Consider the following 26,653-nt stretch of genomic DNA (forward strand, 5'->3'; position numbering starts at 1 on the left):
CAAATCCCATTGGTTTTCAATGAGATAGGGGTACCTAACTCCCTCAAACTTCTTTGAAATCCACTGCCTGTAGTCATGCTTAAACTGCCCCACGTACATTTTGAAATTTGGTCAGAACATACAAGTTTGGAGACACAGCTTCTACTTTTTTGTAGACTGATTTAAATTGGCTGGTGAAAATGAAACAGGGTTCATTTTCATCATTGTATTGGAAAGTAAACACATATCACCAATTATTTAACACTTCTGCACATGCTTCCTAGATAGTCTGTGAATGTTCAATGTGCAAACTTACCAGTTGGAACTTCCCTGGGAGCCAAAGAAGGATGTTGAAGAATGAGAACACTAATAATCTAACATACAGAGGAAAATGAACATGCAAAGATAAAATTTTAACTGTGGATTTAACAAAACACATTTATATATTTTTAACAAATTCCCCAGGGCTTTTCTGATATTTTTCTACGCTCTATTATGGTTAATTGCCTGTTAGATTTTCATTCATAAAAGGTCCAGTTTTATACTACCAGCAATTGAAGTCATCAGTTTATTTTAATGCTTTTTATTGGACCCGTGGCTGGGGCATCTGGCATTACATATATATAAGCAAGCAGCATATAAGCAGGCAACATATCTAACTAAACTCGTCACAAAGACAGCACAAATAGCTCTCCCACCTTTGGTGCAACAGAAAAATCTTCCTCGCTTCAATCCACAGACAAATTCTTGGCAAAAAGGAGGTGCCTCACAGCATTAGTTTTCTCAGGCTGTAGCAGATTGAGAAAGAACATGAAAAAATCCAGCGCCTGATGTTCCATTGCCCTTTACCTTGTTTAGTCATTAGCACCAGTACAAAGTGGGTGTAAAATGCCACCAAATCAGAAAGGTAGTGACACAACCAGCCTCTTGGCTAACATACCAGAGATTTAACTGGCTGACCTCCAGAGCTAAAAACATGAGCTGCTACATCTTGAGTTAAACAGCCAAGGCTGTGTAGCTGGGGTTGTCAACTCCTAACTTTTACTGATTGGCACAGTGGGAGCCCAGTAGCACACACAGCAGTGGGTTACACTTGCACCCACTTGGCACTGATGTAAATGACTACAGAAGGTGCACAGCAATGGATAATCAGGCCCCCTACCTCCACTCCCAAGCATGCACTTCTAGAGAAGTTCTGCCAAAATGTGCATCACACATAGGCAGTGACATGGAAGCCTCCCACTCTGTCTATTCAAAATCTTTCAGCCTTGCTTTCGAGGGATCATTACAAAGAAGGTCAGTTTCAGACCCATTCAGTTGTTGGCCTCTGCTGAGACTGCCAGCAATGGTTTCAACTGATGCCATATTTGGCAGTCATTTGGGGAATATGGCCCCCTAATATTCCAGGACTGAACCCACCAGCTAATTTCATGTAAGTCACTGAAAAGTTGTCAGATAATTCATTTTTATTTTTTAAGTTTGATATACTGTTAGAGTTACAATGTAATGAACTGCTGCATATGTGTCAGGTTGTAATGTTAAGGAAGGTTAATAGGGCAGAAGAAGTGTCTTGTTCAGTTCTCACCATGACCTCTTTAGATGTATGTAAACTTGCTGAGTAACAAGAAATTATTCTGCCAGATTTCCAGGTCCAAACACCCTCCCCCAGTGAATATGAATTCATCCAGAATCTTGTTGAGTGTCTGCAGTATGACTATTTGGTGTGACAATAATAGTAAACAATCTAGTTGTAGTTATAAAGTGTAGCTGCCAACGCATGCAAGACACCATTATATGTTTTGATTACAACAGAAAAATAGTTTGAAAAATCCTGTCAACATTCAAATACAAATCAAGAGATGAAAAAAGGGAGATGGATAGGAGAAAAAGGGAAACAGCAGTACGTATGTGGATCAGAACAGAAACTATGCTCAGCAGAGAAGAAGAACTTTGAAGTTCAGTATTTTGTGTTTCCTAATGAAATATTTTCAATCAAGGCAAAGTGATTACAGCTCATTCCCAGCTACCTGTCTGTCAGTTTTGAAGTTTTAAAACAAAGACACTTTGGATTTATCAGAGCCTCAAAAAGTTGAAACAGTTTTAAATGGGAATAAAAAAAGTGGCTACATGGTCTTTCTTCAAACTTTAAAAATAAATCACCTTTGAACAGACACAGCACAAAAGAGTGCAGTTCAACAATTTTGGTGAATGGGTTAACACGGGAGTTCAGAATGGAATGGCTATCTCTCTCTGAGTGTCAGTAGGATATAGGGTTGCCAGGCATCCGGTTTTGACTGGAACGCCTGGTCAAAAATGGACCCTGGCAGCTCTAGTGACCCTGGCACAGCTGACCAGGATGCTAAAAGTCTGGTTGGCCATAGTGGCTGGCTCCGTGTGGCTCCCGGAAGCGACTAGCATGTCCCTCCAGCTCCTAGGTGCAGGAACAGCCAGGGGGGCTCCATGCGCCCCCCCCACCCTGAGCAGTGGCTCCGCAGCTCCCATTGGCCAGCAGTGCCTGTGGATGGGGGCAGCGCGCAGAGCTCCCTGCCTGCCCCTGCACCTAGGAGTCGGAGGGACATGTCACAGTTTCCCGGGAACTGACCGAGCTAAGCACCACCAGGAGCCTGCACCTCTCACCTCCTCCCACACCTCAACCCGCTGCCCCAGCCCTGAGCCCCCTCCCGCACTCTGAACCCTTCGGCCCCAGCTGGAGCCCCCTCCTCCACCCCAAACCGCTCATCTCCAGCCCCACCCCGGATCCCACACCCCTAGGTGGAGCCCTCACCCCCTCCTGCACCCCAACCCTCTGCATCAGCCTGGTGAAAATGAGTGAGGGAGTGAGGGTGGGGGAGAATGAGCGGGGGGGGGGGATGGAGTGAGCGGGGGCAGGGCCTCTGAGAAGGGAGAGCAAAGGGCGGGGCAAGGGTGTTCTGTTTTCTGCAATCAGAAAGTTGGCAACCCTAGTAGGCGAGATTATTCCATTTAAGTAGTGCTTTGAGCAGGGAGCATTGCAGAGACACAGAAGCCCCATCTGTTCTAACTATCAGGGGCCTCAGCAATCAGCATGCAGATTTACAGTCTGTCTTAATAGAAAACAGCCTCTCACCTTCAAATTAGGTTAGTAGTCCTGAGTGTTGGGAACTGAAATAACTACAATGTAACGAGACTAAATTATTGGGAAAGATTTTTAAAAAGTCATTTTCATTCATTCCAAATTCATAAATACTCCCTCTGACACATACTTGTGCACTCCCTGGACATATTTACTGTTACTCTGGCTCAAAGTGTACACAGTACTTTACATTGGTATACAATAGACAATAGGTGAAAGGGGCTGTTCTGTCTTGTTATAATTGGTGTGCACTATTTGTCTTTGGTGCCCTCTTTTCAAGGTACTATTTATAACACTCAGGATTCTTTATAAGGTGCTGCATATGAAATTCCTTCCTGTTACTGTGTATGGCATGATCTTTAATGTTTTTTCTTCCTTTTGTCTCACATTCTCTGTTCCACAAGAGTAGCACTTACAAAGCGATTTAAAGAAATTTACAGTTATAAAATAAAATATATATCTTTGCATTGCAAAATGAAAATCAGATTTTTCCTACTTTGTATACTCTAATAATCTGACTATATATAATATATAAGCACAGAAGGTAGTTTTAAATGCTTGTGTGTGTGTGTGTGCATGCACACACATACACAGAGTAATCTATTTTGTACATTGTTTGAACACAATATTGTTGTGTTTTTCAATACTGCTCTCTTTCCCCCTCTATAGTAAACAATTTTCAAATACTTTTTTTTTAAAGTGGGAAAAAAACTGCAGGATTTTTCTTCATGTTTCATCTGGTGTGTTGCAGTTAGTTTCCATAGATACAGTATGTGTTGGTTTCCTAGGAAGCAGCTGTAGGATGGAATTTGATTGGCTGTGTTGTCAGATTGATTGTCAGAATTGTGGGCAGAGTTTTGAGTGGTAGATGTGTGCAGGTGATGCACACAATAACCTAATGCCTGATCATCTAAGTGTTTTACAGTATTTCTAATATACAAAAGCTTCATTGAAAATTAGGTGGGTTCTTCTTTTGAAATGAGTTATATCCCAGTGGGTTAATTTACTCTGAGTGACAAAGAGTGCTGATTGCTGTGAGGAGGTATGAAGAGGTGAGTTGAATGGAAGTGCTGTGATGATTTTATTTTGTACCAAAGTTGGGTTTTTGTACTAAAATCATTTCCCATTTCTATAGTATTAACTGAAGATGAGGGCTATAGTGCAATACTCCTGCCCTATGGCGATAAGGCAGAATTGTGGCAATCAGGAAAGAGCTTATTGAAAGACATCAGAACTTCAGAACACATTAGAGTCTGGTTTGCATCAGAGCACATGGCACTTTTTCTTTTAACATAGACTGAACTGGCAGGGAGGATTCTGGGGTATGCTTCTCTTCCTTATTCATGGAACACCATCTCTGAATTAATCTGTAAGGCTGTTACTCTCTCCTCCTTGGAGCCTACAATAAATATGCCACCCAGTGATGATTGGCAGGGACAGCTGATTTTATCTATTTATTAAACATTTAGTACCTTCAAGTTATGCAATAGCTACCTATGCATGTTTTCTTTTTCTATTCCATTCATGTTCCCTCTCCCTATCTCTCCTTTTGTTTATCACTGCCACATGTTGCATCTTTTCTCAGAGTAGACTGTAAATTTTTTGGGAAGGAACTGTCTCTTACTATGTGTTTTACAGAACCTAGTATAATTGGGCTCTATTATTGACTGTGACCCGTGGATGCTACCACAGTACGTCTATTACTAATATTAACAACAAAGAACAACAGAATGCTCAAAGCTCTGGTTTCCTGAGCTCAGAAGAAACTGGAGAATCCACTGCAAAAGAAAAGGTGGGTTCTAAAATGTTTTGACCAGTGGGCATGTTTCTCAATTGTTAATTTTGATAAGACAATAGTGGTTTAGGGAAGGATATATTTCAACTTCCTGCACCAACTAAGCCCGTTGCACGTGCGGGAGAATCCACACTGGTGGAAAACAAGCAGTGTTACCACCATCACCCTACTTAAAAGCTCATGCTGGGTTGAAATGGGGAGGAAAATTTAGCTCTTGCCAGGAGCTACAAAGAAACTTGGTTCCCCCAGCCACCATGATATAGCTGCTCCCCAGGAAACACCACTCAACTTACTGTGCTCCTTTGGTTCACCTGTACTCTGCATGACACACATTATGGCCACTTTCTACCACTGCAGCATCCTCCCTTGGTCTAATTACTTCTGGGATCTTCTGCGACATCCAATAATTATTAATTAATTATTATTATTATAATTGTTAGTATAAACTAAGTGCTAGATCAGGGGTTCTCAGACTTCATTGCATTGCACTGCAACTGCAATTTTCTAACAACAAAAATTACTACACGACCCCAGGAGAGGGGACTGAAGCCTGAGCCTGCCCGAGCCCCACCACCCCGGATGGGGTGGGGAGGGAAGCCTGAACTTGAGCCCCGCTGCCCAGGGCTGAAGCTGTTGGGCTTCGGCTCTGGTTCCGGGCCCCAGCAAATCTAAGCCATTGTAATGAGGTCCTGACCCAAAGTTTGAGAACTGCTGTGCTAGAGGCTTTCTGAACACCTAAAAAGCAGGGTCTCTGCTCCAAGTACCTCTTAATCTAAGGACAGATGAAGGTTAGGGAGAGGGGAACCAACAATAGGCAATTTATATACAATTTTAGATTAATCGAAACCAGTATCTAATTATGTTAAAATTAATTTCACATCATTAGAGCTTTCAGCACTACTATTTGATTTGTGTTCCTCATGTCAGTGCTTTGTCTCACGTTTGGGCTTTGGCAGGAGAGGTATAGTTAATAGGGCAACGTTGTAGAACTATTTTAGGTGGTATGACCCTGTCTCAATCTCTTGCATTGCTTTTGGCAATCAACAGTGGAATAAATATATATATCTGACTCAGTGTTGTAACTGTGAGCTAGTATGCTAGCCTCACTCACCGTCTGTCTATCGTAGTTATTTCTAGGGCACCACAGCATATGAGTGCCAAAAACTGGCCCTGACAGTCTCTGCAGGAACATTCTAACTCCTGGCACCAGAGTGATAGTTCTGAGTAGGAAAGGGTGGATTTCTTTGGATAAAGTAACTGACCTGCACCTTCAGCCCACACTCAAACTGACCTTGAACCAAAACTTCCTTGGTGTTTGAAAAAATCCTTGACTATTTTTAATTTTTCAGTTCCCTCCCATATACTTCTTTAGTTTTAAGGTGCTGAAATACTTATTCCTGCCACCAGGGCCGTCCCTAGGGGCGTGCGGATTCCCGGGGTGGAAGTGACGTCACTTCCGGTACCGACCGTGCCGGAGGCAGGTAGGGAAGGCTGTGGGAGGTGGTGTCTCCCCCAACAGCCAGGTCTGGCTCCACCCACACTCTACCCCCCCAGGGCTCGGCTTCGGTGGTGCTGCTGGGCTCCAAGGGGCTGGGGCAGGGGTGGGCAAACTTTTTGGCCCAAGGGTCACATCTGGGTATAGAAATTGTATGGTGGGCCGTGAATGCTCACAAAATTGGGGGTTGGGGTGTGGGAGGGGGTGAGGGCTCTGGAGTGGGGACAGTAATGAGGAGTTCAGGGTGTAGGAGTGGGCTCCAGACTGGGCCAGAGTGTTGGGGGGCAGGGAGGGTAAGGGCTCCAGCTGGGGGTGTGGGCTCTGGAGTGGGGGCTGGGGATAAGGGGTTAGGGGTGAAGGACGGTGCTCTGGGCTGGGACCGAGGGGCTCAGAGGGCAGGAGGGGGATCAGGGCCAGGACAGGGAGTTGGGGCGCAGGAGAGGTTCAGGGGTGCAGGCTCTGGGCTGTGCTTACCTCAAGCAGCTCCCGGAAGCAGCAGCATATCCCCCCACCCAGCTCCTATGTAGAAGCATGGCCAGGCGGCTCTGAGCGCTGCCCTGTTCACAGGCGCCGCCCCTGCAGCTCCCATTGGCTATAGTTCCTGGCCAATGGAAGCTGTGGGGGCGGCACTTGGGGCAGGGGCAGTGTGTGGCGGGGGACATGCCGCTGCTTCTGGGAGCTGCGTGGAGCAGGGCAAGCCCTGGATCCTGCTCCCCAGCGGGATTCAAACGTCTGAAGGGACGGACGTGGACCCCGGATATGGCCATGCCACCCGCCTTCCTGGGGCTGGGGAGGATGAGGCGGCACCATGCACTCTTCCTCCTCGTGCTCTGGGACTGGGGAGGCTGCAGTGCCACTGCTGCATGCTCTCCCTCCTAGTGCCCCGGGGCGCGCGCTCTCCCTTGGGTGGACGTGGGGGGGGTTGGGGGTAGCCTCCCCAGCCAGCATTTCACATTTCACACATGTGGCATTGGTCAGTCGCCCAGCCTGTGGGGCTCCCCAAAGCGCAGGGCCTGGAGTGGTTGCCCCGATTTGCTGTCTCCTAGGGATGGCTCTGCCTGCCACAACCAGATGGAACAAGTACTGGAAATCAATTGGGCAATACAATTTTGCACACCCAAAAGGTTTAGATAACGATTCACTTATTTGGATGCTTATCCAAACCTAATCTCAAGAGATTCTCCAGTTCTAATAACATGGTCAGTATAAAGAGATTCTAATTTATGCTGTCCTCAGAACTTTAAACTATGTTCTTAACCTTCAAGTATATCAAACACAGGAATCATGTTTCAAATTAAATTTTTATATGAAATATCCCTCCAACCTCCAATGTGCTCATTTTGCATAAAAGTAGTACATAAATAGAAAAAATGGACAAAAGTTTCCTACATGCTTTTTATAATTCTAGCTTGTTTTCAGAACACTTATGTATATCTTGCGCGCTTGATAGTAGGAGCACTCAGCTTAGAGGCTATGTCTTCACTGCAAAAAAGGTGAGGTCTTTTTTACTGTAAGATAATGCACAATAGTTATCTTGCTATAAAATCCTAGTGGAGACAAGGCCCTGTAGTTCTCGCCACAAGGTAGCAAAGCGAGGTCAGCACTGTACCCGCAGCCTATGTTTGATCTTCTCAGTTTACCTTGTGGTAAGACTGTAGTTCATGTCTACCCTAGGATTTTACAGTGGGATAGCTAACATGCTTTAGTTATTCTGTGTAAAAACACACTCTTTTTAGCAGTGAAAACAAAGCCAGTGGTAGGTCATCCACCAAAAAAAAAAAAAAAGAAGTCTGTATTGTCCTCATTTGTACACTCAAATCACTAAAGTTGGTATTTGGGCACACAACTAGCAAGCTGTGTGTCTAACGTGACCTTTGAATATGCAGTCATAACTAGATATATAGTGAACATTTTGAAAATGAAGATGTATTTTCAAAGTCAATCTCTAAGAAGAGTTAGTGGGTTTATTGTTCGTTTTATTTCCGGTGGTGTTTTGCTTTATTTTCACCTTATGAAGTTCAGATTACATTGCTATAACTATATGGCAGTGACACATAGATCTCTTAGTTCCTCATAATTGCTTCATAGATACAGTACTGTGAAATATGACCTTTTTCTTGGTTAGTGAGTCTCAGGATTTTTGTACTAAAAATATATGCATATAAGTATCTTTGTGTAACCTAAATAAAATTTTCAAGGTTGGCATTATTGCAAAGATATATACAGAAACAAGAAGAAAATCCAGTTTTTCTCAGAGTATCAAAATATATTTCCTGCTAATAGTCCCTGTTTCAGCACTGGTTGGTTTTACCCAAAATGGGTAAACATGAATGCTGTATTAGTATAATAACTATGAATTATCGTATCACTTATGATCTGCACGAGATAAGGTGCACAGACTACTTCTGACATATCTACTGAAATACATGGGAACAAGGCTTTCCTCCCTAAGTAGCTCCTGAAATGGCCTGTTCCCAAGTTTGGGGTCTGGTCCAAAACTCATTGAAGTCAGTGGGATTTATTCCATTGACTTAAGTAGACTTTGTATTAGCCTCTTGAAGAGAAACCAGAAATAGGGCAGAAAAATTCCAACCTTTCTCTCTTTGGGCTACTGCTTTCAGGTGTGTGCAGGAATTAGCCCTAAAACCCCATATAATTTTTAAGTGGTAAAATAATTTTCAGAACATCTCTTTTGAAATAAAAATGAGCAACTCAAACCAGAAAAGTTGTCAGGCAGGAAGTATAACCAAGGCAGAAAATGTCTAGCATGATTCTCTGTCATGACTTGTCCTTGAAAGAATATTTCATAGAATGTGCCAGCTGATAACACTCGACTTTGATAGATGAGGAAAGGAAATTCAAAAGGTATAATGCACAACTTTAAAAGCCCTACTTTTAAATGTCACCCACACTGACATTTATGATACTCAAATATACTGAAATTACTTATTTTTGTAAAGGTTTCAGCACTTAATATGTTCTTATCAAGGAAATAATATAAACATATTTCACCATTATTCCAAATAATATGCAAAGCAAATGCAAACACAGTGATATTGCTAAATAAATGTTTGAGCCATTTCAATTAATCCTCACACTTTAAAAAAATTGTTTTAATCAAATATTCGCTTACTTTTCCTTTTACCTGGGTTGGTGGTAAAAAAAATCTAAGGATGGGAGGAAAAATCTTAAACTTCTGCCACACATGTCAGAGTGAACTCCATCCAGGTCTCTAGAATGTGAACAGCTGAGCTACATTACACTAGACTGTCCAACCCACATCGGCAAGGCAAAGCCACTGTTCAGATAGAAATGTTCATGAAAATATTCCATTTCCCAATAGCCTGCTTGGCCAGCACAATGAAAATCAATATGAAAGAACTATACTCTTTAAAAATATACATTATTTACCACTTCTGATCTTTTAGTCTTTGTTGAAATACTACCTAATAAAGTGAACCAACACTTTCTTCAGCAGGGCACTGATTGCCCCATTTTGTTCTCAACAATAATATCTATAAGCACCTTCAAATTCTATATTCTGAAACCTTAAAGTGTAGGGCACTTCATTAAAAATTGTGCCAATTGCTAAAGTCTTCTGTAATGGACACCATATGAGAACATCATATGTGATGGGTACTTGTTGGTGGATTTAACCCATGTGTACATTGAGCTATCATTTCATAAATTCAAACTTGTCAGCCCATTAAAGTAAAATAAAGCAGAAAATCGTTGGGTTTTCTTTCTCTTTCTAAATTTTGTTTTTCACTTCATTTAAGCTCAGTAGAAACACTGCAGACTTCGTAAGTACTGAGGAGCTTGGATTTGTTACAGTAAGAGATTGGAAGTCCAGGAGAGTCAAATAGAATAGCAAAGTGGTCAAAGTATGGAGGAAAGGAAGGTAATGTTATTCATCTAAACCTTTTAAAGAAAAAACTAAAAAGCCTCAAGGTAAATGATTTATAGGGTACAATTAATAGCACTCAACTTAATTCATTACAAAAATAACTTTAGAGAAACAATGCTTTTATGTCAATCATATCACACTATAAACAATACAGTTCTTGCACAAGACCCACTGTCTCCTATCAACGTTTATTCTAGATGAGAATTAGGTTGTTTTGCTTAAGATGAATGAGGCCATAGGTCAACATCAGAAATTTTTTAATTACTTAGGGCCAAATCCAACTTCTGCAAGCAAAGCCCATAGAAAATATCCTTGACTCTGTCCTCTCCCAACTTTGTAACACACAATTAGGGCATGGAACGCCTGTATAAATAAATGGTAACTATTGGAAGGTCTGGTGTGGAGTAGTGGACCCGGGTCACAACTCTAATGTATTTCTGGGCTGTGCATAAATGCACAGGCTAAGTTACTACTGTATCCCCGACATTCCCACTTCCCATTTCCTGTAATCCTATGCAGACTACTACTGAGAAGCTCTGCTGCTAGGTACAAAGGGCAGTGTATTTACATATGAACAGAATATTATGTACATTGAGGATGAGATCCTCACCTCCACTACAGCATCTTATGCCTGATAAGAGGGGTGGGGTGGCATAAAGGAGCTCTAAAAGCCCCAGTTCTGGCTGGGGCAGGATTCCTCTTGGGCAGGTCGTGTTGGAGATGGCCATAAGACTGCCTTTAAAGGATCCCCTTGTAAACATGTCAAGGGTGGAGCTGTGGAATGCTGTTGAGATTCTGGGCAGTGTTGTGGCCCATAGTGCAGCTCTGGGAGGCTGCCATAACTTAGACAAGAAAACATGAGTGGTAATTTTCAGCATGCACATATAACCCTCAGTTGTCCCCAGCACAGGCAGAAGCCAGTTTGTAATAGTAGCACCTTGTATTTTCATCTTATTCAACAGTGTGTTGGATTAAAAGTGCTGATGACTCTGCTCTGTGGCTCCCCTCCTGATCTATCACAGTGGGTCTCTACCTCCAGAGAATTCTAAACCATGAGCTGTGCAACTGATACGTCTGCTAAGTGACACCTATAGGAAAATCTGGATTGTACAAATGGAGTGAATGTGCCCTTCTCATGAAACTGAGAGGATTTTTCTGGTTCACAAGGAGGTCTTCAAATGTTTGGGCTTTGTAGCAGTTGGAAGTGATGAGAGTGTTTGGATACCATGGCATATTCCACCCAACAGCTCAACTACCTTTAAATGCCATAGAACCTTTGGACCCAAACATTCCATCTCACCACTCCCTAAAAATCCTAAATTCCACAGAACTGCCAGCCCCAACATTTCATGTGACACTTTCCCAAAAAATTCCCAACTGCCACAGGACCATTAGTAGGCAATCTTCCATCCTACAGCTCCTCAAACACTATTTGTCCCTTTAGAGCCCCGCAGAGGTGCTGTTATCCTCTTTGTCATTCTTCCTCTTTCGGGGCTGGAGAAAGAACTTGACTGGCTCCACTAGATAGTTCTTCAACTCTGGACAGCTGAACATGTAGCCATGTTCCTATGATTGAATCTACATGCATATTTTAGATATTCTGAACTTATCTTGACATAACAACTAGAATAAGGTGATGGGGAAATATAATTAGTTCCAGTTCCTTCAGCAGCCAGTATATACAACTCCCTACAACTTTTCTAGCTCATGCTGCAGCTGCAGTACAGGAGATGTAGAAGAGGAGTAACTAAGAAACACAATTAAACTCAATTCTCCTTCAAAAAACAAAAACAAACAAAAAAACCTGTTTGTTGACAAAGGAAAGCCAAAGATAAATGGATGTCTCTCAAGACCAGGGAAAGGAAGATAAAAAACAGCTGAAACACATTTCAAGAGGAAAAACTATTGCCTCTATCTGAAAGAATCAGCAGTGTCTTCTTAGAATTAGCTAGCAAGAGTATAATATTCAGGTACCAGGGTGATGGGAGCATTAGTATCTAGACAGATAATTCAGAATAGATGGGAAATTGACAGACACAGAGAGACTGCCTGGACTTCACCTTTGTTGAAATGCATCCACATCATACTGCTGATGTATCACCATTTAAAACCAGAGCAGATACGAAAGGCAAGCCAGCTCTCACAGATCCTAGGAGGATCAATAGGACAGCAGCCAACAATCAGGCTAGTCAAAAGCTGGCAAAGCAGCAGTTGCTTATCCTTGGATATCTATTCTGACCACTCTTTGAGCATGTGGTAGGCTCCATGGGGAACAGCCAAGTGATGGAATGGATTTGAAGACTAAAGGCTAAGCCTTTAGGACAATTAACATAAATGTAATTTGGTTAGTGAGAAAGGAAGCCTTTTTGCAGCAGGGAAAAACAGTGAGAAGGAAGTTAAATTAAATATCACAATGGACAAAAAGAGTGAAATTTTGCAGTGTTTACTTAATCTTAACTCAGCTAAAGCTCCATTGAAACCAATGGAGGTTTTGCCTGAGGAAAGACTAAGGCCCCAGTTCTTCAGTGAGCTCTATGTGGATGGACTCGGGTGTGCTCGCATGTACCTTATTGACTTTATTTATAATTTTTCTCTCAGTAGTATGGGGTTTTCTTTGTGTGTATTTTACAAAAGTCAGCATCAACCCTATGATCAAAAAGAGATTAGCATTTAATTCTCCAAGAAATAATGGTGTCCACGACACTTGTATAGCTTAGAGGCAAATGGATGCTAAATATACGCATCCTTACAACAGTTCCTATTTTTCAGTTAAACACTGTACAAATTACAAAATCTGCATTTAATTATTTTAATAGATCTTGTTTACAGATGACTAGGCAAAAATCAGTGAAAATTAATTCATTTTGACTACTCCGTCCGCAGCACAGACAAAAATAGAATTAGTATATTCTTACTATTGTCTGGAAGGTAAGGGGAAAAAACTTAATTTTTCCTTTATTACAATATGATGTTTTTAAGTTTGGAGAAAGGAATTCCTTGTACTGGAAAGATCTGTTGTTCTCGTTATTGTGGAAAACAATAGTATAATATCTTTGGCATATTTTAATTTTGCTTAGAAGATTTGTGTTTTAAACACCCTTATCATTCCTATGATGTTGGTATCCAGGACAGATAGCATGCAAGTTCATCTGTTATAATCATTCACTAATGGCTAGTAATCAAAATACTGAAATATCACAATATACACTTTGACTCAATGCATCTGCAAACATCGGTAGCCTTCTGGACCCCACAAACCCACAGTAGACTACAGTCTTGTGGTTCCAATTCAGCAGAAAGGCAAAAAATGCCATTGTAACCTAGAACAAACAAAATACATGGCCACAAGTTGTAGAGATACTTAGGAGGCAGAGAATTTCAAGTGTCCCATTCTCTGCAACCCCATTCTACTTCCACCCATAATCGTGCTACAAGAGGAAAGCTACAAAATTCCACATGTTTTGGTGGCATAGGTAATCCACCTTTCCCTGAGAGGCAGTAACTAGGTCAATGGAAGAATTCTTCTGTTGACCCAGTGCTGTCTACAGCAGGAGTTTGGTTGGTATAGCTATGTCTCTCAGGGTTGTGGATTTCTTGCACATCTGAAAGACACAGTTATACCAGTGAAAATTCCTAGTGTAGACCAGGCCAAAGTCTCTGACCTTCAGAGTGTCACAAGTCCTTTCTGTGTCGACTTGGCCAGGTCAGAGCTCCTGTAGTTCTCCTTCGCAAAAGCTCAGAGTATACATCAGTTTACCTCTACTGTCTGCCCACCATTGGCTACTCTGCACCCCCCCTCTTCTGAAGCTCTTCCTCCAGCCTGTTCAGGCTTTGAAGGTGTGGTCTCGTGGGGCAGGGCCAGCTGGCCCCAAAGCAACTATTTAATCCTTCCTTTTCAGTGTGGGGTTTGTACATCCCATGACAAAGGCAATAAAGCATTAGTTTATATGCTCATTATAAACTACAAAGACTATCTTATTTTCAACTTGAACTTTATAATATTTAATCCTTGGAACACAATGTAGTTACATAATGTTGTACATGACACAAGAATATAAATTAATATACAAACAAGAAAAAAGTGTTTCAGGCTCAAATCAACAGTTATCCAGACCTTCTAATGAGTATATTCATAACATGTGAAGAACAAAGCAAGAAAAAACAAATTCCTTTGGGGTTCTATTCATCACAGCTTCCTTCTTGATGTACAAATTGATAACCTACCAAAGAACCCTAGAGAGTATAGATGTCCAAAAAACTGGGAGCAGTCATCTGGAAAATAGGCATGTCCTGCTCAAATGAACAAACTCTACCTATCCATTAAAAATCAGTGTAACATAAGCCTCTAATATCAATTAGATCTGTCCAAGAACAGGAAGCTTACTTATCTATCTACTCCAATAGTCATTAAAGGAATACCTTCCAACTCAATCTGTCTCTTTTCTGGCACTAACACTTTATGCTTGCTCACTTCATTCAGGAAGGAAGACCTCAAGAGTAATAGTCTTAGTCATTTCAGAGTCACATATACACTCTTACAGATCACAGTGCATACATTCAAAAGATAGAATCTTTCAATTACTGTCTCTTGATTTCTGATTTGCTTACTGTCCTAGCTCTACCTGATGTGAACCCTACTGCCATAGGTTGTGATATGTCACAACCACCACTGTTCAATAAAAACAGTAATGAATGCAATTTGTTTCCTTCAGATTTTTCTGAGATTATTTCAAAGTGCAATATGATAGGTTTTCTTATGAAATGGAAGCAGCGTCAATTAAGGTGTGTGTGTGTGCTGTGCTTTAAAACATACAATAAATTTGTTTCCTTAATTACTACATATTATAATTAGTGCTACATTGTATAAGCAGTAATTTAAATCCAAAAGGATCCAAAGCTTTCTAATTTTCTTAAGGATTGGCACAGTTCTTCCTTTGACTCCTGAAGTCTGAACTGTGTTCTGTAGAACAGAAGGTTGTGGACCTTTTCATTGTTCACCAGTGAGAGACTGGATTTGCATTCAAATAAAGTGGAGAGAGAAAGAAGAAATGACATGTAGTTAAAATAATGTATGCATGGAATTACTGAGAATAAATGCTGATACATTTTTGAAAAATATCCAGCTATAGAGAGAGAATTTAAAGCATGTTGGCAGCAATCCAGCTTGATCAAATGCTTAACTTTAAGCACGTGAATCATCCTATTGGGACTACTAATCCTAACCCTAATTGGGATGACTCACATGTTAAAAATTAAGCATGTGATCATAAGCTTGGCTGGATCAGAACTATTATTTCCTGCATTCAAAGAGCCCAGTTCAATGCCTGGTGAAGTCACTGGGAGTCTTTCTACCGACTTCCAGGGTCTTGGATTGGGGCTAGGATGCCTGGCTATAACTCCTCCCAAGATGGGGGTCTGGTTGTGGAGGGGAGCAGGAACCATGAAATGGAAGCTACTGCTTAAGCTACAGTTTAAGTCTTTTTTAAAAAGTTTCTTTCACAGGACAGGAGAGAGCACCATCAAAATCTTCAAGAAACATTGAGTCTGAAGGAGATACCATGCGTGTTAGTAAAAGTGAACATCAGGACTTTTGAAAACCCAGGACCCTTTCAAACACCATGTAGTAGTCATCAGCTGCACCCACTGAAACTCTGCTTATTTTCTATCCAAGGAACACTGCAGTGGATTAACTCTAAACAAGATCTCTGTGCTGCTGTCTCCCTTGTGGAAAATAAAAGTTGCAGAAATTGCTGTTTAATTTACTAACGGAAGCAAGGATGGGAAATAATGACAAAAAAGTGCAAGCTTTGGCTGAAAACCCCACATCTCAATAACAGCAGGAGCAAATTACAAAGCTTATCATGGGCAGTATGACTAGAGAACATTGACTGGAATAATAGAAAATAAAATACTATGAAATACTACAGAAATTAGAGGCTGTTCTACACTTGGACATTTCAGATCCATAGTTCCTAACCACAGCAGCCTCCCCCTCCCATGCCCTGCAACCTCCCCAGTAGTAGTGTAAACAAGCCTCAGAGCTGGGTAGGTGGCATGATAGTCAAATCACCTGAGCTGGTCTGATCCTTGTCTATACTACAGTTTCCACTGGTGCTATTACTGTCTTAAATGGGAACTAAAGGTCTAAGAAATCCTAGCGTTCACAAGACCTAAAAGTGGTAGATATCCCTCCGGGGAAGGATAATTCAGAGCTGCTTTCTTGTATGGAAAATCTTCTGCCAAAAGTTTTGAATCTTGATGTAAAAGAAGATCTTATCTACTTGGAAAAAACTAACTGCCCCTCTAAGAAGAAAGCCCACAAAAACTCCCAAGGGGAAAGCACTCTTATCACATCTCTATCTGATCAGAGAGGGACAGAGAATGCTGCTCCTGCACAAGCTATAAAAGAAACTGGAATTTAAAGGGGCAAAATTTCTCAGTTCCCCAGCTCTGTATGCAGCCATACAAGCTAAGGAGAAGAGAGTGTGCTATTTTGAAAAACAAAAATTGGACAGAGGAACTGAGGCTCTATTTTCTATCTGGCAAAAAATGGAATCGCCATTGATGAGACATCAGCAACCAGATTACCTGACACTATCAAAGACAGCTGCTTGAAACAAAAACTGTGACACAGCAGAAACTAATGAGGATTCCAAGCAGGAATCACAATGTATGATATTTAACCTCTCCCCTCTCTTCCTTCCCTAGCATGACAATGTATCAGCCATGTATTTGGCAAGTCCATGGCATCCTTGGTAGCAGTGCTTTCTATTGTGTCAGGTAGAAGCTAGTAAGTTATCGCAGTAGGAAACTAGAACACTATTTTTTGCAGGAGCATCTGTTTATTCATTGCTCAGGTATTTTCCCCTCTCCCTGCCTTCATCAAAAAGCAAGGGATCCTGACACATAATAATTGGTTTCTTGCATGATGGTTCTCATTAACTAAAAAGTCCTGATTAATTTTAATGATAGGCTATAAACCTTTACAATAATATATTTTTCTTCTCTTCTTGGATTATACTGGCTTTGTTTGACTTTTTCGTATCAAAAGAGATTGTTAAAAAGCTTTGGATATTACTAATAACCATGATCTCTAATTTTAGTGTGTGCAGTCTACATAATGCTGACTGTATTTCTGGATGCCTGCTCAAATCTGTACAGATGGCTTTTTCAAGATTTATTTATCCAATAAAAATAATTTTCAAAGGATAAAATCCTTCTGTTCTGAAGGAATCATAGAATATCAGGGTAACGGACCTCAGGAGGTCATCCAGTCCAAGCCCCTGCTCAAAGATCTGGCCCAGATCCCTAAATGGCCTTCTCAAGGATTGAACTCACAAACCTGGATTTAGGAGGCCAATGCTCAAACCACTGAGCTATCCCTGCCCCCCCCCAGGAGATTGCTGCATTGCAGGTTGAATTTGATGGAATAGTTCTTGGTTCCTGTAAGTATCTGCAGGAACTCAGTAAGAGCTGAATGGCGTTTACCTAAGCTTAGGAAGGGAAGTGTATGTATTGAAGTGATGATTTGTAGGGCAGTAAGATACAGCTAGGTACCACTGTAGCCACACAAGGGTTGGAGGATGTATGGCACAGATAGGGAGGGAACTGGGCTGCAAGCCCATATAGAAATGTAGGGCTGGAAGGGATTTCAAGTGGTCATCTAGTCCATCTCCTGCACTGAGACAGGATTAAGTATATTTAGACCTACATATAGTAGCCCTGCCTCTGTCTCTCTTGCTCTGACACAGGAAAACTGGAAAGAAAAATGCATATATAGTTAGAAAAAAAGCTAATTCTGTCAAGAAGAGAAGATTTCAACAGAGGCTTGTTAAAATGGATATTTAGGACTGCCTCATTTAATGTTTCAACACTGATGGAAGCTCATTTTGAAGAATAACCTATTTGTGTGTTAGAACACTGCTTGTGTTTTAGTGAGATCAAATTATTTTATTTCCATCTGATAACTTAAAAAACCCAAACCGCACATGCAGCCTCTCCCTTTTCATTTCTAAAAATACTGTGAATACTAGTAATACACAATATATGCATCATGAGGGACACTGAGAATTACTGAACTTCCATTATAAACATTCTGAAGACATAGCCTAAATTCTTGTCATTCAGCATGTGACAGTGCAGATTCTAAACTGGCACAATCAGACCAAGATGACCTAACACATGAACAAAAACATTCTGAAGTACAAGACCCTGAAGATGTTCCACAGAAATTTTTGTAATTTCTGTTAAATATAGGTTCTTATTTTCTCTCCTTCTAGACATTTGTGAAAGGAAGCATCTTCCACATCTCTTGTGGAAATCAAAGAATCTCTTTTTTCCCTTCACATGGAAGCACCATTTTACTCTGAAAATAACAATACTGAATTCCATATGGATTGTTTCTCTAATATTTCTCTACCAAATCTGCTCAGGTTACAAATTATTTCTAACTGTCTGTGCTGCAAACTCAATCTGGGATCTGGCAGTTCAAGTGTGAACCAGAAAAAACAGAAATTAACAGCAATGAAATGTCTGCAAATGTAACTTAGTTAAGAATTCTAGACATGATTTGAAGCATGAGCCAGAATAAAATCCAGCTCATTCTCTTATAACTTTTCCTGCATATGTTCACAGGAGTAAAATACAGGAACAGATCTCTGAAATTAAAAGGTCTCATTTTTACATGGTTACTTTGTTATCCTTAACTGCACTTTAAACTTTCATGTAATTATTTCATATACAGACTTATCTACAATACTCATCTTCATAGTGTTTGAACATCATAAATGCATTAATGAAATAATCCTTTTAACACTTGAGAGAGGAAGGGAAATATTATTCTCAATTTACAGATGAGAAACTTTGGCAAAGGACAGTTAAGTGACTTGCACTAGGTCATACATGAAGTCTGTGGCAGAGAGGGAAACAAGACTCAGATCTCTGAGACCTGGCCTGATGCATTAACCAGAGACTTTCTTTCCTCATGGCTGATAAAATAGTAGCCTTCTAGCTGAGGAGGACAGTTTGGCATTCCATTTAGAGTCAATGAGTGATTAATCTTAGCAGGACAGAGGTGTCACCGTTAAGGAACATGAGACACTTCTTCCTCATGGGATTTGCTCACAGAAGAGACAATCCCCTCATATGGCAGCACAGAACATTGCTACTGGGACAACTCAGTGATCTTTCTTTAGGCTCTTTTCACAGTATCACAGTCTAAAATTTGAAGTACTAATGCAACATTTAGACATTTCAATCTTGCTCAGATGAAAAGAAACTCATTCCTCATCTGTATATTTTAAGAAAGAGGTGTTCTTTTCAACCTTATCATCTCTAATTGAAATAAAAAGTTACAAGATTCCAGTGCACAAGGATCTAAAATATTAATTTGCAAGATAAGGTGTTTTTGACCTGATTTAAATGAGTTTGTTATGACACTGTTGGCCTTCTAGAACCTCGGAGCATCTTTTATTCCTTAGAGAAGACTGTTAGATTTTCCCAGTAGAAAGTCCTTAGCCAGCAATGGACAAGCAGGAAATAACTTGCTCCCAAAAGGATTATATTCTAGATGCATAGTTCAAGACCTTAAAACTGTAATGAGACCAGACCCAGAGCCCATTAATCATAATTGAGGCACAGGTTTTCATTAAATCCTATAATCCAGAGTGGCCTCAAATGTTTCGTGCCTCATTCTAGCTAGGTCTGGGAGCATCAGAGAAGTGATGCAGTCACAGCCACTATATAAGTCAGAGGTGGTGGCTGAGTGCCCACTAGCACTATTACCCTTTCCACTCTCTAGTAGCTGGGGTCATGAACTGGCATTTTATTTATAGAAGGTAATTCCTTCCCTCCCAGCAGCAGAGCGAATGCAGCATTTGTCATGCAGATGGCTGGTTGTATGTGTTAGGCTATGTCTGCACTTGGAGCTGGGGTGGGATTCCCAGCTCACGCAGCCAAACTCACACTGACTGTCATTGAGCTAGCACGCTTAAAATAGTAGTGTAGCCGGGGTGGCATGGGCAGTGGCAGCATGTGCTAGCTGTGCCAAGTACAAACCACCTGAGCCCCATGGGTATACGCAGCACAAGTAGCCCCGTGTTGCCATTCACCACTGCCCCTGTATCCCAACTACACTGCTGTTTTTAGCATGCTAGCTCAATGAGAGCCAGCATGAGTATGTCTATGTGAGCTGGGAATCACATCTCTTGTACGTAGGGAGAATATAGGGTGCTACCTCAGATGCACTTTTACCCTGAGTTGAAGGCAGAGCAGGGTAGGGAAGAGCTGATACATAGGGGCCTGGATCTTTTCTAAACCACAAAGACTTTTCTTCATCTTATGCTGTACTTTTGGTAAAGCAAAGTTTTGTTAGAAAAATAATTGGATAACAAAAGCACTTCTCAAAACTGATGCAAAAACTTGCCAGGTCTATCTGGGTCAGCTTTATTACCATATGCTGGTAATGACAGCATGGATGGGCATTCTTCCAGGACTCTAGAGAAGATCTTGCATTAAGTGTCATAGCATATATTAGAAATGTAAGTAGTTCAGATTCATGTATAAAATCATGGGGGTGGGGGGAATGTCTCTTGTTTAAAGGCTGTGTCACTTTTATGAGCACACCTTGGACAAATACAAGGTTATTGCACTCCAAACTTAAACCTGAATTACTATGGCTTCTTGTCAGGACAAATTAAGTAAATGCAAAGACCTACTAGGTTTTGCACCAGTTTGTGTACCTTTGTGTAACAGTTTGCACCAGTTTGTGTACCTTTGTCATTGCTGTTATACTTAATAAAAGCTGAAATAGTACAATATTAAAGGGACACTGTCAGGTAGTTTATGCCCAAAATTTAAATCAACCTTGAAGTTTGTACAAAATGTCCTCCAGATTTGAAATGCATATGTTTTTTAAAGTCATTGCATTCTTGCTCAGGTTGAAAAACAAATGCCAGTGGTCACAGTCCATTTACTCTGCTGCTGCAGAGGCAGTAGAGGGAGCCCAGCTTAACTAAGAAAACTTTCCTGACATCATCATCACAAACAGGAAAGTAAAGATACATTACAGCTGGGACATTGCTCCTTGTAGATTTAGCATCCACACAGTAGGAAGTAGTGTGTCTGGGTAAGCTATGGTTAGGACCAGTGAGCCACATCATTCCTCTTTTAGAACTGTAGAGATATTTCAGGAAAGGTAATACCATTGTACTACCTTTTCCACACCTCCTCTATGTGGAGTAAATCTCTTTAATGGGGTTCCCCCAGGCAGCTATGGCCAGGGAAGGCCCTCATAGCATAGTTCCAGCGAAGCTGTACCACCAGGAAGTAGAGGAAAAGTCCTGGGGTCCCTTTGACTTCTGTTTATAATGGCTCTCATCATTTTCATATCTGTGCATATCCCAAGGCTTTAGAGAGAGCAGCACTAGTCTCTCCCTCTTCCTTCTAAGCCTGTAAGAGAAAGTAAGTGTGTGTGTGTGTGTGTGTGTGTGTGTGTGTGAGAGAGAGAGAGAGAGAGAGGGCCGTGTGTGTGTGTGAGAGAGGGCCATTTGTCTGTGTGTGTGTGTGTGTGAGAGAGAGAGAGAGAGAGAGAGACAGAGAGAGCTGTGTGTGTGTGTGTGTGTGTGAGTGAGCCATGTGTGAGTGAGCTGTGTGTGTGAGAGATACGTGTGTGTGTGTGAGCCATGTGTGTGTGAGAGAGAGCGCCGTGTGTATCTGAGAGAGAGAGCGAGCTGTGTGTGTGTGTGAGAGAGAAAGATCACCAAATCAAAGGGGTGAGTTTTACATCTAGTTACTAACAGAGAGGGCTGTGTGGTCCCTTAGAATTCCTGGTGTGGAAACATGGCCTATCCCACAGGATCCCTCCTCCCAATGGAATGGTGCAAAAATAACTCTGAGGGGATCTTTTGGGAGTCTTGTGCTGGATTTCTGCAGCAGGGTGAACTTGGCCTGTTAGTGGCTTGAACATATACTATATAAACTATTGTTTCATATTGCACTTATGAAACTTCTCTTGGCTTTAATTATATTACCTTGTTGGGTATCCTTTCTTTTGTATTTGTGCTTCCATTTCTATTTTTTGGGGGAGGGAGTGTTGTCTAGTGGGGAACTATGAACCAGAAAAAAGTGTGTTCCAATCCCTGCTTTACCATGGGCTCCGTATTTGACATAACCTCTATAGACCTGTGTCAAGGTTCCTTCCCCACTCTGAACGCTAGGGTATAGATGTGGGGACCTGCATGAAAAACCTCCTAAGCTTATCTTTACCAGCTTAGGTCAAAACTTCCCCAAGGTACAAAATATTCCACCCTTTGTCCTTGGATTGGCTGCTACCACCACCAAACAAATACTGTTTACTGGGGAAGAGCTGTTTGGAAACATCTTTCCCCCCAAAATACTTCCCAAAACCTTGCACCCCACTTCCTGGACAAGGTTTGGTAAAAAGCCTCACCAATTTGCCTAGGTGACTACAGACCCAGACCCTTGGATCTTAAGAACAATGAACAATCCTCCCAACACTTGCACCCCCCCTTTCCTGGGAAATGTTGGATAAAAAGCCTCACCAATTTGCATAGGTGACCACAGACCCAAACCCTTGGATCTGAGAACAATGAAAAAACATTCAGTTTTCTTACAAGAAGACTTTTAATAGAAATAGAAGTAAATAGAAGTAAAGAAATCACCTCTGTAAAATCAGGATGGTAGATACCTTACAGGGTAATTAGATTCAAAACATAGAGAACCCCTCTAGGCAAAACCTTAAGTTACAAAAAAGATACACAGACAGAAATAGTTATTCTATTCAGCACAATTCTTTTCTCAGCCATTTAAAGAAATCATAATCTAACACGTACCTAGCTAGATTACTTACTAAAAGTTCTAAGACTCCATTCCTGGTCTATCCCCGGCAAAGACAGCATATAGACAGACAGAGACCCTTTGTTTCTCTCCCTCCTCCCAGCTTTTGAAAGTATCTTGTCTCCTCATTGGTCATTTTGGTCAGGGGCCAGCGAGGTTACCTTTAGCTTCTTAACCCTTTACAGGTGAGAGGAGCTTTCCCCTGGCCAGGAGGGATTTCAAAGGGGTTTTTTTCTTCCCTTTATATTTATGACAACCTGATTCTCATTCACACCAAAACCACTGTTCTGGCTGTGTGAAGGAGCCTCAATATGAACATATATATAATTTACACCCACTTTAAGTGTAAATGAGAATCAGGTCCTGTGGCTCAAACTCCTTTTCAGCTTATCCATCTTTATAATAATAAATACTTAATTATCTCCTGGGTTGCTGTGGGGCCTAATTAATAATGTGTAAAAAATGCTCTGAGATCCCATGTATGAAAGACATCACAGAAGTACAAAGTACTTAAAGTATTTTATAAACCCAAATAAGGCAAAGAACAAGCATAGTATATTGATAGGCATTTCTCACTCACTAAGTCCATTTTCTCCTTTCTCCTGCTCCCCTGCATACTCTCCAGTTGCTTAGCTATACTGCAGCAGTCAGATGGTTGCTTCTGTGATGATAGGACTCCACAGTCTTAAAGCAGAATAAAAACTACTGAATACTGGGAATATTGCATATAGAAATTAGTCTCTCTAGACACTGGGACACCTACCTATGGAATGGGAGGGCATTTGCTTTTGTGCTCTGCTTATCATTACAAGACTAAAAATACCAGTTCAAATGTTTGATACTTGAATTGAGCTGAAAGGAGGAGAGATTTCCAGTCTCTTAAATGGAATTTTGGTTGAGAGAAAGTGCAATGCACTTGAACAACAATGAAAGCAACTTTTGTTCTCAGGGTAGTGTTTTATCTTGTTCCCTTGGTGCTGCTAGAGTTGTTTTTGTAACCTTGATAGATGTCTATTTGTATGACCTTTCTCTCTCATATGTGGCATCCTTACAATGTGTTTAGCACATTCTTAAATGCTAAAAGTGACTGAAGAAATCAAGAAACAAACATAAAAAACAGAAATATATAAATGTAGACATAAAAATACAGTTCAATAAAAGTCAGGGTAAGAAAATATTTTGTTTTGTGATTTTTAATAAATAGAATAATAGAAATGTAGGGATGGAAAGGACCTCAAGAGGACAGCTAGTCCATCCTCCTGCATTGATGCAGGACCAAGTATACCTAGACCATCCCCGACAGGTGTCTGTCTAACCTATTCCTACAAATGTACCCATCATGCTGTTGACCTGAGACCTGATCTATCCCCCTGCCCCATATTAAGCCAGTCTTGAGTGAAACGGGGTGCCCTAAATATAGGCGGGTAACAATGCCGTCTTTGGACCCAGACACAGAAAAAAACGTGCTATCAGCTAGTATTACAAAGAAACATCACTGAGATTCTGCTAAGAAGAAACAAACACTCTGCCAGGCAAAAGTCTAAGTAAACAGAAATGCTTCACACCATGCTTTGAAAATCAACATTCCTGGACTTTCTTGTACCAACAGTTAAGGCATGTCTTCATGGTGACACTCAGGAAAGTTAAGCCTAAGTAACTGAATGTATGAATTTCTAGCATGTTAGTTAAAGTGCATTAAACGCCTGTGAGAAATGTCTGTCAGTTTAGTATCCTTGTTCTTTGCCTTATTTTGGTTTATAAAATGTATAAAAATCAAACCCACAAAGTTCAATAGTCATTGAACATGACTGTCTTTGTCTCTCTTTCTGTTTCCTCTTAGGTATGTCTACAGTACAGAGACTGCTGGCACAACTAAGTCAGTTTAGCTACTCCAGCAAAACCCCATAACATAGATGCAGCCTACATTGACAGAAGGGTTTTTCTATCAATATGGGAACACCACGTCCTGAATGTCATTAGCTATGGCAATGGAAGACCTTTTCTATTGGTATAGCTGTGTCAACACTGGAGGTTATGCCGGAATAACTATGTCCATCAGGGGTGTGATTTTTTTTTCATGTCCCTGGCTGACATAGCTATACTAATATAACTTTCAAAATGCAGACCAAGCCTTAGTATAGGCTCTAACATGTAGGAATACCAACCAGCCAGTTGAAGAAGATCATCTGTAATTCCAGGCTGTTACAGAAGTGTGGATGGTCTCATTCTGAAATAAAGTGGCCTCAGCTTACTTTAGCTTAATTCACTTCACTCTGACAAACTAAAGCCACATTACTTCTGAATGATTAACGAGAAGGGAATTTAGCAGATAAAAGCTCTGCTATATTTGATCCTCTGCTGGTGTACAAAAGTTAATGTCTGCAGTGCTAGCAGGATAAGTTAGAGAAGGACCTCTTCTTCTTTAACTTGTGTCAGGACCACATGGCTCCAAATTAGGGAGCTGCAATTGGCTCCTTGCAGCCACCCCTTTCCACAGTGTCCAAATGCAGATCAGTCATAGTTGAAAATCAGGGCCCTAATTTCTAATCTCAGCTCTACCACTAGATCAGTTTTCAGAGTAACAGCCGTGTTAGTCTGTATTCGCAAAAAGAAAAGGAGTACTTGTGGCACCTTAGAGACTAACCAATTTATTTGAGCATGAGTTTTCGTGAGCTACAGCTCACTTCATCGGATGCATACCGTGGAAACTGCAGCAGACTTTATATACACACAGAGAATATGAAACAATACCTCCTCCCACCCCACTGTCCTGCTGGTAATAGCTTATCTAAAGTGATCATCAGGTTGGGCCATTTCCAGCACAAATCCAGGTTTTCTCACCCTCCACCCCCCCCACACAAATTCACTCTCCTGCTGGTGATAGCCCATCCAAAGTGACAACTCTTTACACAATGTGCATGATAATCAAGTTGGGCCATTTCCTGCACAAATCCAGGTTCTCTCACCCCCTCACCCCCCTCCCAAAAACCACACACACAAACTCACTATCCTGCAGAGTGAATTTGTGTGGGGGGGTGGAGGGTGAGAAAACCTGGATTTGGGCTGGAAATGGCCCAACCTGATGATCACTTTAGATAAGCTATTACCAGCAGAACAGTGGGGTGGGAGGAGGTATTGTTTCATATTCTCTGTGTGTATATAAAGTCTGCTGCAGTTTCCACGGTATGCATCCGATGAAGTGAGCTGTAGCTCACGAAAGCTCATGCTCAAATAAATTGGTAGTCTCTAAGGTGCCACAAGTACTCCTTTTCTTTTCACTAGATCAGTGATTCTCAACCTGTGGCCCAGTCATCAAAGAGCTGCAGCACATGTGACATCCTCAGGGCCATACAGGTAGGATTGGATGCAGCCTACATAACACATTGTGGGCCAGTTATGCAGCCCACAATGGTAAATAGTTTGAGAACCACTGCACTAGATCATTATGTGCCCTCGGGCTAGTCATTCTCTGCATTTCATTTTTCCATTCTCTAAAATGAGCAGAATGCT

At 41.2% G+C, this 26,653-nt stretch overlaps 2 protein-coding genes across 6 annotated transcripts in view; one reads left to right on the forward strand and one right to left on the reverse strand.

The window, feature by feature from the left end:
• LOC125643847 (uncharacterized) overlaps positions 1-23,837 on the reverse strand; it is a 43,987-nt gene extending 20,150 nt beyond the window's left edge. For 2 of the 4 annotated variants that reach the window (XM_075132763.1, XM_075132759.1), the window contains exon 1: positions 678-882. The gene's annotated coding sequence lies outside the window, so the exon portion shown is untranslated. Of the gene's footprint in view, positions 1-677; positions 883-23,723 lie in introns of those variants that run through there. The other 2 variants (XM_075132760.1, XM_075132761.1) reach the window with 2 other exon arrangements.
• Positions 1-26,653, forward strand: part of SHISA9 (shisa family member 9) — a 248,845-nt gene that overhangs the window by 94,641 nt on the left and 127,551 nt on the right. The window lies entirely within an intron of this gene.

Source organism: Caretta caretta, chromosome 10 (assembly GCF_965140235.1).
Source record: "Caretta caretta isolate rCarCar2 chromosome 10, rCarCar1.hap1, whole genome shotgun sequence".
Taxonomy (NCBI): Eukaryota; Metazoa; Chordata; order Testudines; family Cheloniidae; genus Caretta; species Caretta caretta.